The following is a 14,553-nucleotide window of genomic DNA, read 5'->3' as shown; positions in this document are numbered from 1 at the left end:
CACACATAGAGCATATCTGACCCCCAGTAAGATTGGCAGGTTCGGTGGCCAGTTGACTCAGAGATGCCCCAGGTGCGGGGAGGAGGAAGCTGGAATGTTACACATGTTCTGGGCTTGCCCAGTGGTGGGACGGTTTTGGACAGAACTGAATATACGCTTGGCAGGAAAAGGCATTACGCTGGAGGTGGAGTCGGCTTGGGCATGCATGCTTGGGGGCTTTCCTAGACCACGATATCTGAGGCACATTAGTAAGATGAAAGACCTGGCCTACATCCTGGGCAAACAGAGGATTGCAATGTGCTAGAAGACAGCCCATAGGCCTAGAATAGAGTTGTGGTGGGCTGACCTCATGGAGTGGGCAGAGGCAGAAACGGCTATTTGGTTCGAAGCAGTCAGCAGGGGAGGGGAGGTGGGACCCCTAATTGAATGGAGGCAACTGGTGGCCACTATGGCAGGCCCCTCCCGGACCGATTACAGTGATGATGACACAGAAAAGATAATGACAATAGACCCACAGATACAGTGGCTCGAGTTAATGGGACGGGAAGGAGTAGGACAGAAGAGGGTATTCTGTAATGTTATGTTAAACTTAACCATGGAAGTCCTAATAATTTGTATTGTTTGGTGCGTTATAAAATAATTAAAAAAAATAGAATAAAACAAAAAGTGTCAAGAGCTGGTGGGGACTGTCGGGATACAGAAACAGTCCCCAAGTGAATGGGTTGCCCGAGAGGCAGTGCAGGAGTGCAGCTGGTGGGGGAGGGGACCAGGGCCCAAGATCAGCGGGTAGCTAGGGGACCAGTGCCGTTTCAGTCAGGTGTTCAGCAGGGGAGAGGCAGAGAGAAAGCAGAAGAAAAGAGGAAGGTCTTGAGGTGCTTTCGGAACCGGAGATGGTGCGCCTCAAGTTTCAGGGAGGCAGTTCCCAAGGGAGGCCCCAGCCGAAGAAAGATCTACCACCGACTTGTTGCTTGAAGAAGCGACTGAACCTGAGATAGTTGGAGGCAGATGAGCGAAGAGCTTGAGAAGGAAGATATTTAGGAAGAGAGAGTTGAGGGTATTAAGACTAAAGGCCCCAGAAGGCCTTGTGGACAATGCAGAGGGTTTTGAACGTAATCCTTGCAGCCACTGGGTGTCAGTGCAGAGATTCCAGTGCTGGAGAGATACGATTCCAGGGCTTGAGGCCAAGGACAAGTCTCGCAGTCCTGTTCTGGATTAGTTGCAGAGAGCGGAGGGTAGAAGCAGGCAGATTTAGAAAGAGGCTGTAGCAGTAGTTCTGCCTAGAGAGAACCAGAGCTCTGGATACAGTGAGCTTCTGGGGAAAAGAGAGGAAAGGAAGAATACCTCTGAGGAGGTACAGCTGGCAGTGTAACTTCTTAGAGATGTCAGATGTGAAGAGAGAAGGAGAGTGTGGCGTCTAAGAAGACCCCGAGGTTTTTAGCCTCATAGGTGGGAGAAGGAGGAGGTCCAAGAGAGGCCGGCCAGAGAGCATCAGGAAAGGAGGGAACAGGTGTGCCGATGAGGAAAATCTCAGTCTGAGATCATTGGCGACACACCACTCCTGGATAGCGGACAGACAGTCAGAGATGAGAGAAGGAGAAGAGGTGGTGGAAGGGAGCCAGAAAATGAGCCGAGCGTTGTCCGCATAGCACTGAAAGTTGGGGCAGAGACCGGCAATGCGGTGGGCAAGAAGTGCCATGTATTGGTTGAACAGACCGGGAGAGAGGTTAGACACCTGGGGAACACCACATGTAGAGATGGAGATGGAGGAGAGGAAGGACCCAAGTTGGACCTGGGAGGGTCGATCGGAGAGGAAAGAGGTCAGCCAAGGCAGGGCTTGATCAGTGATACCCAGGTTATCACGGAGAGGGTTGAGCAGGATGGCATGGTTGACAATTTCAAAGGCAGAAGAGAGATCAAGTAAGATGAGGACACAGGGGGTATTGGAGTCAAGGTTGGAGAGCAGGTCTTCATGGATGTTTAGGAGAGCAGTTTCAGTGCTTCTGTCAGCTCTGAAGCCAGACTGATGGTCATGGAGACAACCAACCGATTCAGTGTGAACATTAAGCTGGGAGATGGCCAGCTTTTCCAGGAGTTTGCCCAGGAAAGGAGTGATGAAGATTGGACGGTAGTTAGCAAGGCAGGAGGGGTTAGCTGAGGGTTTCTAAAGAAGAGGGTGCACAAGGGAGTGTTTCAAGGAGGAAAGGAAGACTCCAGTGGCGAAGGAGTGGTTGCAGAAGTCAGCCAAAGCAGGAGCCAGGGTGTCAATGTGGTCCTTGATGGTTTTAGAGGAACAGGGGAGAACCTGTTTTGACAAGACTTTCAAAGATTGGGCTTGTCTGGGGAGAACAGGGGAAAGGCAGAGAAGGAGGGAGGAGAGGTGGCCATAGAAGGGCCAGATGAAGAGCGGGGAGTGGAGGGAGTAGGAGGAGGGGAAGAGAGAGGAAAGGATGTCCTGGGTTTTAGAGATGAAATGAGAAGCCAGGGCTGTGCAGGGCCTGGGAGGGGACAGTTGTTGGATGCTGCAGAGACGCAAACTTGGATGAGGGCTCTTTTCTTGATGAAGACAGAGACGGTATCGCCTTTGGAGCAGGCAGCAGGCCAGTTTGTCAGAGGATGCACAGGAAGCATGTCATTTTCTCTCAGCCACCGTGCGTTTAAGGGTGACGAGGTCAGAGTCGTACCAGGAGTTGCACTTGGCTTTGAACTTCAAGATGATCCTCATGACATGGGCAAGAACATCAAGAGTATCAGATATAGCAGAGTGGAGCATAGAAAGGGGTGTGTCAGGGTGTGAGTCAGCCGAAAGGGGTGAGGGGGTGAGGAAGTGGCGGCGAAAGCCTCAACTGACACACGCTTCATGGGTCGTATAACCGAGAAGGTAGATAGCAGTGCTGGAGTTGGCTTGGCCGGAGGGGCGGAGAGAGAGCTGGGAGGAAAGGAGAAAGTGATCACTCCAGGATAGAGGAGTGGTGAGAAAGATAGAAAGGGGAAGGTCTGAAGAGATCAGAACATTCAGAGTGTCCCCTGCAGAGTGAGTCGGGCCAGAGGGGAGGGTAGAGAGTGAGAGAGTTGCAGAGGTCGCGAAAGAGTCCAGGAGAAAGGATAGGAAGCATCCAGGTGGATATTAAAGTCTCCAAGAAGGAGAAGTTGAGTGGTTGAGACCAGGAGGAAAGAGGAGAGGTCTGCCCACTCAGAGAGGAAGGAGGAGATCTGACCAGGTAGCCGATAGATGGTAGCCACAGTAAGGGAATGGCTAGGCGAGAGAAAGAGCCTGCAGATGAGGCATTCGAAAGAGATGGCCTGCGTAGGAATGACAGAGGTAGGAATCCACTCAGGGAAGATCAGGGCTACACCCCCTCCAGAATGATAGGACCTGGGCACGGATAAGGATCTTGTAGCCGTCAGGGAGAAGAGTGTCAAAACTTGTGACAGAGCTGGCCTTGAACCATGTCTCGGTGAGACAGAGCACATAAAGGTCAAGTTCTTCAAGGAGGCGGCAGATGTCAGAGGAGTGTTTGACAGCTGAGCAAGAGTTTAGAGTGGCAATATGCAGAAGGTTGCCGTTCTTGAAAGACTTCTGGGGAGGGGCACAAATCAGAGGTACGCCCTGCAGAGGTGTAGAAGAAGCCTGAGGGGGGCAGAAGAGGAAGGAGGAGAGGGCACGGTAGCCAAGGAGGAGACAGCAGGGGGAGGCGCAGAAGCCGTGGAGGGTGTTAGGGAGAATTCTCTTTAGGCTGAATTTCCTAACCTAGTGAGTCCCCCAGCAGCTTTGCTGGATTTCTGGAGTTTGTTTTTTTTCCTCCTGCCAAGAGTGAGACTCTTTCTCCCACTCTTGGACATGATTTATGGTATTCCTTTGACTGGTAATGTGTTTTATGGGCTATGGGGTCCTTTACTCCATAGGGTCTCATGTGTTTTTTCCTATGTGTGTTACACAGCACCCTCCGTGCAGTAACACAGGGGACTGACTACTGTCTCCCAGGGCATGTAAAGGGCATGTAAAGTCACCATTGGCTTTACAAGTCCCAAATTATTAACAGAAACCAGTACAAACCATCATATTGTGGACGTACTGGTTGGGGCAATTCGATTGCCCCGGGGTCTGTTAGTCGAGGGGGCACGTCTCCGTCCCCCCTGATCGAGTTTTGGCTGGTGACAGTGGAAACTACTTTTTATGTTCGACCGCGAATTTCCCATTGTTCGAGGCTACCAACATTAATTATTTAATTCTCATAGCCTCGAACATACCGCCGGTTTATTTAATTAATATTAATTCGCCGGTTGGTATTTTTTGCCAAGACTCGATTCCCTGGACCGAGTTACCTTGGTGACTCAGGTCGCACTCTTGTGTGATTGGCCCAAGTGGTGAGCCGGCCGACTCACCACTTAGCATGTTTGAGTGACAGCTAGGCTGAGTGAATGGGGGTTTTCACATAAGCAGGGCTTTGGGGACTGGAACTTCAGAAGTCGCCACAGGACCTGAGAATCCGACGAGGGAGAAGCTGAGCCGACCTACCACGACGACACCACCGGTGGAGCCCTGCAGAACCGACTCACCACTTCCCGACGACAGAGAAGATCTCCCGGCTGGAGAGGCTTCTTCCCCTGACTGGTGGGCACAACCAGTTTTCCTTTCTTTCTTCGCACCCCAGCCCGGTTTGTGGTCGAACTGCCCGTGCCAAGCACCCCGGCAGCCGGATAGCCACTCACCACTGAACCGCGAATCACCGGACCGCTCCTTGTACCTGAGAAACTCTGCGGCTGGTTTCTTCCCTGGGAGTGCAACGGACTCCTGTCTTCCTCCACGACGAGATCCTCTCTTCCCCCGGACGAAGCACCGACTTGCACCCGCTGCCAGGAACAACTGCCCCCGTTGGAGCGTTCTCACCACTTCAAGGTACCGTGTCCACCAGGCCTCCCTTTCTAAAGATTGATACAAGGTAATAATAACCCCTTAACTTTCTGGACTGGGCTGGCCGCCTTGACCCTCTAACTGGTACCTTTCTTTGGTCCATCTCCTTTTTGAACCTTTACAAGACTTTTGTGCACTGCAACCGTGTGACCTTGGACACATTTCGTTTGATCCTCTTAAAGCGGATCCGGCCTCTTGAACTAACTTCACGGTTTCACTTTGCCTTCCTCTCTTGTTATGTTCTGGTAAAAGTGTTGGGATCTGTTTCAACTTGTTCTCTGCTTTTCTCTCCCTTTTAAACCGAATTATTAGAGTGCCATCTACGTTAAGCGCTCACCGCTGTCTGAAAATAATTGGGGCTTTACTTAAGACTTGTCTAATATTCTTTTAAGGGAATGTATATCTTTTAGTGACCGTGTTTTTGAATTGCTTACTATTAGTGCCTGTGTGTTTTTCTAGATGCGGTTTTAAATAAATAATTATATCTCTTTTACACCAAGCCCTGGTCAGTGTTTACTTGTTCTACTGTGTTCTCTTGACCTATTGTTTTATACTGCCTAACTCTTCTTGAGAGAAGTCTGACTGCTCAGCCACAGCTACCAAGTGAATCTGTGTGGTACAGACTGCTACCAAGTGGGTTTACTGCCAAACACCTGTAGTCTTAAATCTTTTGCAGTGGTCCCAGAGGGAACTGCACAGGTTTCTGCCTAACAGAGGGAAGAGAGTATTCAAAAAGGAACCTGCCGAAAAACTATAGACCAATTTAACTATTAGATACTATGGTTAAATTGCATGCTTCATTTACACTCAGTGCGCTCAATGCAATACAAGAGCTGGACGCTGATCTGTATATTATAGGGGGAGCTTTAACCCTTGGGCGAATGAAACCTGGGACAGACATGCAGGGGGTAAAGAGGGGGGGCGCGAAGAGAGGAGAAGACAGATTGGGGCATTTGGGGCAGGCAATAGACACGTGGCCTAGTGGACATGTGGAGACAATAGCACCCGCAAGAGGAAGGTTACACCTTCTTCTCAGCCCCGCGCAAAACATACACTAGGATCGATTACCTATTTTTAAACAAAGACCAGGGAGCAAGGATGATAAGCTGCAATATCAGGCCGGTGGGGCGACCATGACATGGTACTAATGACCTTCGATATAAAAGGGTTGCATAGGCCGGATAGTAGCTGGTGCTGTAATAAATCACTCTGGAGGAACCCTCTCTTCGCAGACCAACTGGCTAAGGCAATAACTGAATACTTTGAATTAAATGACACTAGGATGTACGTACAGAGGTAGTCTGGGACGCTGGTAAGGCAACATGGAGGGAGCTACTGATCAGAGAGGAGGCGAGGTGGAAAAGAGAAAAATCTACAGGAAGAGAAATTGAGAACAGAGATGGTGGAGGGGGAAGAAAGGATATATGCCACAGAGGGGAATACCGACGAGATAAGGGAGGATATGCTAGCAAAGAGCTGAGTTTAAAGCGCTAGGGATGGGGGAAACCATGTGGAAACGTATCTCAAACAGAAATATTACAAAAAAGGGAATACGGCAGATGCGCTACTAGCAGCAAGGCTCCGGGGCAAAGAGCAGAAAGATGGGTGTTCACTTTGGGAGACGCCGAAGGCGGCAGCCGGAACACACCAAAAGACGTAGAAGAGGGTTTTGCCCAATATTCTGAGAAGCTTTATAAATCTGAAGCCCCCAGTAGAGAAGCCATAGTGGGGGAATACCTAAGGGATGTGAACATGACCAAGCTCACATGCCCAGAGATGGAACACTTAGAGAGCCCAATAAGAAACTAAGAGGTACAAGAGGCGATATCGCGCCTCCCGAATGGAAAGGCACCAGGAGAGGATGGATACACCATATGGTTCTACAAAAAATATGCTGGGATCCTTTCTCAACATATGGTGAAGCTATATAATCACATCCTGGACACGGGGGAGGCACCGGCCACGTTCAGTAAGGTATTAATATCGGTGATACCAAAGGAAGGAAGGGACCCAACCCAATGTTCATCATATCGTCCTGTCTCGCTTTTAAACGTGAATGAGAAAATATTCACACGAATTTTAGCGACACGCTTCGAAGAGAAATTAACCTCATTTGGTCCGGGTGGACAATATGAGGTTATAGCAGGCAGACAGGGCCCGGACGCAATTCAGAAGACCTTATGGAATATGTCAGGGCGGACCCAGAAGGCTAAGCACTATTGACCCAGAAGGCAAAGCACTATTGAGCATGGATGCAGAAAAAGCCTTTGACTATTGCGGAAGATGGGGGTGGGAGATGGGAACGTGTCGAGCTATCAGAGAGATTTATTCAGTACCTACAGCGAGGGTGGTCGTAAATGGGACAAAGTCCAGGGAGTTTGGCCTCAGTAGGGGCACTAGGCATGGAAGTCCCTTGTCACCCCTTCTATTTGCCTTGACGATAGAAGCATTGGGGGAGAAGATACGGAACTAAGATCAGATAAGAGGTTTTAGGAGGAGGGGGGGAGATGGCCACAAACTAAGCATTTACGCATATCTCTCAGAGATAATGTGGTCAGTCTCGAGGGTGTGTCAGATACTAGAAGAGTACGGAAGTGTATTGGGTTTCAAAATGTAAACGTGAATAAGTCAGCACTCCCAACCCCTCCCCTGAAAGGGGTAACCAGTGAAAAAAGTGAACAATGGGGAGGGATAGGGATACCGGTGGAAGAGGACAGTATAAAGTACCTGGGGGTGAGAATACCCAAATAATTGTGCAATCTATATGAGCAGAACTTCCCCCCCACTATTGCACAGGCTCTTCAGTGAGTTGGAAACTTGGTCAAAACTCACCATCTTGTGGCTAGGACGGCTGAAAGCGTTAAAGATGATGCTTCTCCCCAGGGTGTTGTACTTATATCAGGCATTGCTAGTAGAATTGCCAGATATGCATTTCACAGTATTACCCGATATGCGTACTTACTATAGGGCAGCTCAATTCAAGGCCCTGGTCCCTCACTTGCTGGTTGACAAACAGAAGCAATGGGTGGGCATTGCGAATTATCTATTTAGACCAGTCACGCTGGGGGAGTGGCTCTGGGCGCCGCACAAAGCAGCTCCAAGAAGGGTAAAAGCGCACAAGAGCCTGGGTCCACTTTGGAGTCTGGGGAGGATCAAAAGGGAAATGGCAGGGGTCACAACATGACAATCGCCTCTGAGTCACTCATGGGCCCTCCCGATAAGAGATCACATCACAGACCATGAGAGATTTCAAGATTGGTTTGAGGCAGGGTTGGAGAGAGTAGATCCTTCTTTCGGACTTGATGTATTTATAGATCTGGAGGAGCTTGAACAGACTCTGGGCGTATGTAAAATCTCTGTATTCAAATACCTACAGCTTAAAGGGATGCCGATGTCAGATGACTGGAAGGAAGAACTGCAAAGGTAACTGACAGGTATGGAGAGGATACTGAACACGTAGAGGGGAACGAGGGGTCTAATATCTAAACTGTACCAGGCTCTACTGGTGGTGCAGGGTGGAGAGATTGAAACATTTAAGATGAGATGGGAGAGGGACATGGGAATAGAAATGGGAGTAGACCAGTGGAGAAGGTTATGTGTGAACGCACACCACACCTCAGTAGCCTGTCAATATAAGCTACATGGGCTCAAACTCCTACATAGGTGGCAGTGGGATCCAGTAAGACTATCAAAGATGTACCCAGGTGTACCCACTGCTGGCGGAAATGCGGGCAAACGGCAGACTACTGGCATATGTGGTGGGAGTGCGAGAAGGTACAGAAATACTGGAAGGAGATTCTGGGATGGATAACGAGCCTGGAGGTAGACCGGTATCTGGACTCCTTACTTGTACTGTTTGGTATAGAGGTCGTGGAGGAGGACTGGGTCAAACTTCCGCATATGCGCCACTACCTGCTGTTAGTAGCCAGGGCTTGCCCGGCCGAGGGATGGAAGAACTTCGAAGTGAAAGACAACGGGCCTCAAAAGCTCTGGACATGTATCCAATGGAACAGCTGACTAGAAAATTACATGACCTGACCCCATCAAGGGAAATGGAGTGGGCAGCCTTCCTCGAGAAGAACGACCCAGAGAGGCCACACTTGGATGCCAGGATTGGGGGCCCAGAGTCTATAGAGGGCCTTGCAGGGAGAGTATAAACTAATGCAATGAGCATAACCAGCGGGGTAAGTGGAGGGGAGAGACTTGAGCCGGAGATAGCGGGAAGAGGAAAGGTACAAGGCCAACGAGCCCCAACCCAGACCCTGGAGAGATACTGTAGAAACCACAAACGAACTTGGAAGAAAGAGTAATTCAAAGGTGGATTAAACGATGGAAGGTGCTTGTGCAAAGCAGGCTCCAATGAGACAGCTGATGCGGCCACCCTAGGAATGAAGGGAGGGGTGGGGGGGGGAATAGGGAGTAAAGGGTAGGGGGGAGGAATAAAAAGTTGTTTGGGGGGGGGAATTAAAATGTGTATGGTGAATCTCGTAAATTTGGAAAAAACATTGTTTCAGTTCTATTTGTGCTAATACAGTATATTTGAAAAAAACATTTTTGCTTCTATTGTCTTAGAGAACCTGGAAGCACGGGGTCATAGGGCAAGAAGGATTGACAAAATGCAATGAAGCGTTCCTGTAAACCTAGGGACAACCCTTAATGGACTGTGTCTTAAAATAATCCACAAGAAACATGGCTAAAAAAAAAAAAGATGCGCACACTATACGCAGCCTTCATAGACTTGACAGTGGCTTTCAACAAGGTAAATAGATGGAAATGATGGTTAAAAATCGAAGACCTGGCAACTGCCACTGTCAATTCGTGGCCTTATTATGGACCCATGTTCAGATACGTTGCTGCAATTCAGTTTAAACTCCGAGGGCTCTTTGTCTTGTAAAATACATACTTCAATAGCTTGAGACAAGAGTATGTCTTGGCCCCTTTATTGTTTAGTTTGTACATTTCGGACATAGGTATCACTCTAAAGTAAGAGCATTCCCACCCAAGCTGGGTGAAACCCACATTCATTGGTCATTGTATGCCGATGACCTGGTCCTCTTTGATTACACCCCAATAGGGCTAACCCTATAATTAAATGCTAGAAAGGAATATGGCATTGAATGGTTTGGTAATTTAACCAGGACAAATCATGTTTTTTTCTAATATGTGTAAGCTTGATCGTAAACATTAAACGTGGAAATCACATCTCCCCCCAATATGCAAAAGGTTAGTGAATGTAAGTATATTGGTTTCGCCTTACTTGAAAAAAAACTGAAACACCTCTTCAAAATAGATTGCGATCAAAGACAATCGCTCTTTCTGCTCCTATGATTAGGATTAAAGAAAAAAAGTGTAATTTCTCTTCTTCCCATGATAAACTATTAAATATCCCAAGTGATTCCTACCCTGATCTATGGAGAGGAGGTTGTAAATATTAGTGGAAAAATATGGTGGAATAAACTGGAAGGTTTGCTTTGGAGGAGAGTTTTTGATCTTCCACAATCCCTACCAATTTCTTTAATCCAATTCAAACTTGGTGTATCTTCGTTTGAAGCAATAAGATCTTGATGATATATATGAAAGTTTGTGATCCACCTAGGTTTTACCTTTACAAGGATATACATCGGGCAATACAGGTTCAAACATCTAATAGTCTAGGGATTCTGAATATATTTAGAAAGGTAGATCCATCTATTGGCGATAATCCAAACTCGCCAAAGAAAAGATTGACTAGATGACTGCATAAGAGCGCAAAAAAGTTTGGGATCGTAACCAGGATCTCTTTAAAAATCCTCAAATCGGAACTGGCAATGAAGCTTAGTGAAATTACATTTCACTTTATATGCAACTTTTGAAGTTGTGGGTGCTAGAGCAGGTGTCCAGAGATCTAGTAGATTATGTAATTTATGTAATGATGATTAAATTGAGATCCTCAAACATCTGCTTTTACAATGTTTGCGATTATCGCAGCAGAGAGAACTTTATTTTTAAATATTGTGTGCATAATTGCAAGGAAGGCTGAGGATTGTACTTTGGGCAAGTATATGGTCAGGCACCGCTGTTTCGCTCACATTAGCGGATATTCGGTTGATATGGACTGTTTATGGATAATAAACTGAATATTGAGAAATGTATTTCATTTATGAAATGTTTATATATGTAATTTTATAATTAATATAATATATGTGTATCTTGTGTGAGGATTTGTGTAAACCAATTCACAAATAAAAAAAAAATGAAAATAAATAAAACAAATTCTTTGACTCAGGTAAATATCTGGGCCCTGCCATTCGCATTTGTTTCTTCAACTTGTTGAGGCCCTGCTTTGGGCGACCTAGGACTAACATTGTTGGGTAAGAAGACCTTAAAGTCTTCCAAGGGGGCTCTGAGGAGAAGTACTGCCTAGGAAGAAGTCGCTGGAGCCCCACCCCAAGTTCTCACTTCAACCTGTTGCCTGTGATTCGCTGCCAGTCAGAGCCGAGCATGATTATTGAGTATTGACAAGAGCAAGAATAATTTGCATTGCTCTCCAACAAAACCGACAGACTATTCATTTTTTAGGAACTTATTTGTTTTAAAACCGAGTGCAGCCATCTCCAATTATCAGTGTTTCCCCTCTTTTATTCTTTGGGTCACAAAGTATTGTTGCTTTACTAAGGAGCAACATGTAAATTAAACCACATTACAGTTTTGGAACAACAGTACTGGTGTTGAGCTGAAGCAAAAGCATATCTGTTTATCACTGTTGTGTGAAGGTGTTTGACAAAGTAGGTTAAAGAGACTAAGGGCCGGTATTATCGTCACAGAAAGGTCATTAGTTGACCATCATTGGTTATCTCTCTTTAGTATGCTCTTAACAAATACATGGCTTGTGTCAATGATTGATGCCTTCTTTGAAATAATGTCAGTTCTGTATGCTTGCCTACACTATATTTAGGGGTCTAATAACTAACCCTTTATTTTACTGACCAGAGATTATGGTTATATTCTCCATGCTTGTCTGCTGCCAAGCTCCACGAATTCTGGAATGTGGAGTGTTAACAGAAACATTCACAGGTGTCATTTTGGACAAGCAGCTGTGCTTATGTGCCAATAAACTTCCTTTGCCACCACCAGACATGCCTTGAGAGAATGTGCCCCTGGGCGCACACAGAAGAAAGTCAGCTGTACCAGAACCCACACCTTGCCACCACAACGCTTCAGCCCGGTGAGTCACCTTTGCTACAGCCCTCTACTTGGCCTCCACCTTTTTCCTGAGCTAGTTTCATTTTGCCGCCAGGGAATCTAAGACGTCCCTCATCCAGCACCAGCTGCTAGTTCACGCCTCTTCCTTGTCCCCTCTAGGCTGGAAAACATTTTGTGCAGGCCCACTGGCAAAGAACATGAGGTTCCTTTGCATGCACTCTCCACCTCTGCTTGCTCACGCATTTACACAGGTTTTGAATTAATCTGAACCAGTGGCACTGCTCTGGGGAAACTTCCACACCACCGTTGTTTAACCAGTCTGTGCCATTGCCATATGCAAATCAGTCAGGTACTGCCACCAATGGGAGCAGCCCAGTCCAAACTGCTAGACAAGTTCTCTGCACGGAAACACAAGCAGGGAGGGACCATGTCTGATTTACACATGGGGTTTCCCCTTTTGTATTGGCTTGGCAGGCGAAGACAAATGGTCTGGACGGTTGCCCAGAGCAATGCCAGAGTTTAAGATTAATTCTAAACCTTCTAGACATCACCACTTGTTTTGCTGTGGCCTCTGATGAACATCATCTGCATTAGAACGACCCATACCAGTGATCCTGCATTTCGTCTTTTGCATGTTCTCCAGAACAACTTCCAAAGGATAGGTGTCCTCTACCTTTAGTGGCAGAAGATCGAGCACCAGCCCACGGTTTAAAGTAAGTCTCTTTTGGATAGGTTTTGACTTTCACATATACCTCAGCTCCCTCATGGGCATTCTCTCGTTACCTGCTCTGGGCAGGGGAACGTTTCACTGGTTGTGCCTGGGGCTGTTCTGTGATGTTTTGTTTCTTCCTTCTTTCGTTCAGGCCCCCTTGGCTTTACAGCCTGAGACTATAGGCAACATGGGCGTTCGGGGCAGACCCAACCGCCCAGGCCTTCCATGCAGCATATTGCTCGCTCTTCCGGTTGTTTCTCGTATAAGCGCCTATGTGGTAGACTAGCATAGGACGATTCGACATTGTTCCTGCTTCGCCTGGTCCACTCAAGACCGGTCACGTCGCCCCCACACTTTCTCTTGGTTTCAACTATTTCGATACTCTCTGGGCATCCCATGCTCAGACTTCTTCACTTCACTCGACCTTTTCTAGATAGATTCACCTTCGTATCGCCCGGTCTCTCTCTCCTGGGCTGGTAGGGTAATGGACCAGTGTAAAGACTGGAGGGGGGCTATCTGTACTTCTGCCCTCTATATGGTAGGACAAAGGCACAGAGCAACCCCAGCAAGACTCAATTTAGTAAAAAGTGGTGAGCAGCAATGCTTAAGCTTTTAGGAGGTAATGCAGGCAGGTGCCGACATCTCCGATATGTGCTATGTATTAATCAATGGTTCATCAACATTTCATGCATTAAGCATTGTGAAAAATCTTTTGGAATCTAATCAGATCATTCATACACAGTTTTTAATTGTTGATATGCACTATGTATTGGTCGATAGTCCATTAAGACCATCTGTATTGAACACTGTGGAAACCTTTGAATGTATACAGATCACGTTTTGTTTTGTTTTTATGTTACCGTCTTGTAAACATTTTAGAATAAACTTTGTTTTAACCAGATGTATGCCCCACTAGCGTGATCTAATCATGTCACACTAGCTTAAAGAATTGTGTCAACTACTACCTAGCGACAAAGGGAGAGGTAGCCTTGACTCACTTTGCTTTCTTAGACATACACAAACCAGACACCCACAACAGAGAATGTTAGTTCACTTCAGACTCCATTGACACAGGTCCCAACCCTAGGGTGTACCCACAACGAACAACACTTGGGAAGGCTCTAGTCAGTCTGATAGGAGGCAGCCCCAGACCCATATATGTTATTTCCACCCAACTCCCAGTCATGGGGAAAGGGAACAACAGAGACATATATGGTATTTCCACCCAACAGCCATTCAGGAGGAAGGGACAGAGTCAGGGCTTCCTAGGACTTTGGGAAACAAGGTAAAAGGCAATAGAAACCAAGAGACCACAGTGGCAATCTTGCCTTCTATCAGGAATCTATTGATTCCTATGGCAGGGTCTGGGTGTCCCAAAAATGGAGGACACTCAGTGCCACTGCCAAGTCAGCATGTAGCTGCCACCAGCCCATACCCTGCTCTGTGGGCAAAACACAGTTGCCCAAAAACACACATAAGGGGTACAAGGGAGTACCCCCACCCATGGGTGCCATAAGGGTTTACCATGGGTGATGTTCACCAAAAGATAAACATGAGGAGCTGCACTGCCAGAGGTCCAGGTGGGACCTCAGTGTCAGAAAACAAATACAGAGAAGCGGTAGGACAAGGACAGGAGGCCCTGTCCCTCCATATGGCATTTTCAACATCACAACCGGTTTTGCCTTTCTCTGGTCGCTCTGTCTGCTGCTGCTGCTGACTTGCAAGATGCTCGCTCCACTTGCTACTT

The 14,553-nt window shown here is 47.3% G+C and overlaps 1 protein-coding gene across 2 annotated transcripts in view; it reads right to left on the bottom strand.

Annotated features, from left to right (window-relative positions):
• MFSD10 (major facilitator superfamily domain containing 10) overlaps positions 1-14,553 on the bottom strand; it is a 999,075-nt gene that overhangs the window by 517,747 nt on the left and 466,775 nt on the right. The window lies entirely within an intron of this gene.

This window comes from Ambystoma mexicanum, chromosome 6q (assembly GCF_040938575.1).
Source record: "Ambystoma mexicanum isolate Mex_15411 chromosome 6q, UKY_AmexF1_1, whole genome shotgun sequence".
Classification (NCBI taxonomy): domain Eukaryota; kingdom Metazoa; phylum Chordata; class Amphibia; order Caudata; family Ambystomatidae; genus Ambystoma; species Ambystoma mexicanum.
The sequence above is the reverse complement of the archived record's forward strand: the minus strand, read 5'-3'. Positions and strand labels throughout refer to the sequence as shown.